Consider the following 2,980-nt stretch of genomic DNA (forward strand, 5'->3'; position numbering starts at 1 on the left):
CTCCAAACATCTATCCATCCATCTATTTATTCTATTCAAAAAACCTCCATTCTAGCTATATTTTGTATTTTATACTATTCAAAATACCTACATTCTATTCATATAAGCTATATGTTCTATTTTATTAAGAAAACCTACATTCTACAATCAAATTCTACCCATTTTTTATTACTAAGAATCTCTATACATAATTTTTTTACTAAAAAATTCTAAACAGAAAGAGGTGGGGAGGAGGGAGGAGTGAGGAGGGCAGCGTGGGAGGAGGGAGGAGAGAGGAGAGAGGAGGAGGGCAGTGGGAGGAGGGAGGAGAGGGCAGCCGGAGGAGGAGGGGAGGAGGGCAGTGGGAGCAGTGAGGAGCGAGCAGGGCAGTGGGAGGAGTGAGAAGGGTAATGGGAGGGGGCGGAGGAGAGGGATGGAGGCAGATACCTCCATGTCGACGGCGGCGGAGGGCAACGGTAGCAGTGGGCGACGGCGGCAGCGGGTGTCGCGGTGGAGAAAGGCAATGCGGGGGGAGATGGAGAGGATGGAGTGTGAGGCCGTGCGCTTAGGGAAGATAAGGTGGGCTTAGCAGCAGCGCGGGTCACCGGCCCACGTTGCCGCAAGGCCTCTTAGTTGTAGCATGATGCTAGGGCCCACGCTACTGCTAAGCGAGGCCTGTGAGCCGAGCCCGGGCTGGCTGCAGTAGCAGCGGGTGTAGGGGGGAACACACTACTACTATTTGCATTAGTAGTAGCGCGGGCTCATGATGGACACTATTACTATAGCCAACCCCTAGGGTAACGGCGGGGCCCGATTAGCAGTAGTGCCTGTTGGTGGGAACGTGCTACAGCTAAAGAATACCTGCAGCCCTGTATTGTGGCGCTCGCTACTGCTAAGTACCAGTAGCGCGCCTGTCTTACCCTCTCTATTGTTACCTGTCTACCTATAGAGTTTTCCCTAGTAGTGATGTGAAAGGGGAATTAGGCCTCAAGGTGTACATCGCCGATGATGCCACCATCAGAACTTCGAACCGTCTTCCGGCAATGGGTAGTGTTTCGCATAATACTCATCCATGTCTAGGTGAGCAGATTGCGGCTGATATAATCGATAGTAATGTAAGCACTTCTCAGGAGCACAAGCATCAAGTGACAACTTTGCATACCATGGCTAGGGATGTAGGTCATCACATTTCCACATCTGCAACGATAATGGGTCTGAAAGTAAGCATCACCGATGACGCCACCATCAGCGTTTCAAATTCTTTTGACCTCATTGATAGTCCAAAGAACTTGCTAAGTAATCAAAATATACATGGGGATCCTCTCCACCTCACTAACCAATTCAAAAAAGTTAAGCCGGAAAGCATATTCCAGGATCAGACTTCAAGACCGGGCGGTATATTGTTACATCATTTGAAAGAAATCAGAAACGAATTCTCCAAAGAGCGAGTAATTGCTCGTGGTGGTTTTGGTGTGGTTTATAAGGTACGATTCCGTACAACTATAGTTAAGAACCAAGAACTAGTATCCATATTGATATGATGCCTTTAAACAGGGAGTACCGAAAAATGGGGAAATTATTTTTGTCAAGAAGCTTGCATCATCATTTTGACCTGACCAGCAAAAGCAATTTGAGAATGAGGTTTATCATCTTCTGATGCTCAAGGACCTCAATATAGTGCGTCTTTTAGGGTATTGCCATGAAACACGAAATGTGTGTTTGGATACAGTGTGAAATCCATTTTTGCATAGGTCACCAAAAGGTTACTTTGCCTGGAGTACCTTCCCAAGGGAAGGCTTGATAAGTATTTGTCAGGTATGTTTCTCGGTTCCATCTTTTTCCACGATTGTAGTTTGTGAGGTTTGAGATTTTGACCAAAAAACTGTTTTTTGTTCACACATATACTGAGTGTGACAACTGATCAATCTTTGGAAATGATGACACGAGTCTATAGACGTGAAATTATAAGGTACAATACCATGTTGTAGGGTAGGAGTTTCATGCATTAACTGGAGCATGATTTTCTGCTAACGTCTCTAGGATGCTCTTCTTTTGGTTGCAAATGTAGATGAATCTTGTGGAATTGATTGGAGCACACGCTGCAATATAATCTAGGGGATTTGCTATGGCTTATGTCACCTCCATGAGAATCTTGTTAAGCCTATCATTCACCTGGCCTTAAAACCTGCCAACATATTGCTCGATGAAGCTATGGTGCCAAAAATCATAGACTTTGGTCTCTCAAGACTAATTGATCAACAAACTATCTGCACTTCCTCTCTTAATGGAACATTGTAAGTCGATGTCACTTTTTCACTCATTGCATTTTATTTATAAGCAATTAGATGAGTTTCCTTTATGGTGACTTTAATAGTTTAAAGTTTTATGTTTCAATGGTTACATACGTGGCACCAGAATTCTTGCATGGAGGTATAATTACACCAAAATCAGACATATTCAGTTTAGGTGTAATAATCATGGGGGTAGTAACATGAAACAGGGACTATCCGGGCCTTACTAGAACATCTTCTGATGACATTATCAGGCAGCTGGTAAGAACATTTTGTATCAAATTCAAAATTGTGGTCCTTTTTTAACAGACAAGCATTTTACATTTCCATATTAACATTTTGGATTTTTGTTTTGGTCTTGTAGGTACTTAATAAATGGAGAAATGTGTTACAGAGAGCATTGAATTACAGGACCTTATAAATAGATTGTGAACAAATAAAGAGATGCCTCTATTTAGGTATAATCCGTGTAAATCTTGGCCGTACCACAAGGCCTCCGATAACAAGGGTTATCAGTATGATCCAAGGATCTGAAAGTATTGACTGCGGCTTTTTCAGCGAGCCAGCGTAATTGGCAAACCATGTATATACGATCACACAACAGTTATGCGTGTTGAGCATGTGTATTTGCTACCTCTTTCAGCTAGAGATTGTAGCTTGACATGATTTGTATGTATTATTTGAGTTGCTTTCATATGCATGCGCTGTGT

The 2,980-nt window shown here is 43.1% G+C and overlaps 1 pseudogene; it reads left to right on the plus strand.

The window, feature by feature from the left end:
* The first annotated feature begins 389 nt into the window (after positions 1-389).
* The window catches only part of LOC119368935, a 5,162-nt pseudogene continuing 2,571 nt past the window's right edge, over positions 390-2,980 (plus strand).

Source organism: Triticum dicoccoides, chromosome 2B (assembly GCF_002162155.2).
Source record: "Triticum dicoccoides isolate Atlit2015 ecotype Zavitan chromosome 2B, WEW_v2.0, whole genome shotgun sequence".
NCBI classification, from domain to species: domain Eukaryota; kingdom Viridiplantae; phylum Streptophyta; class Magnoliopsida; order Poales; family Poaceae; genus Triticum; species Triticum dicoccoides.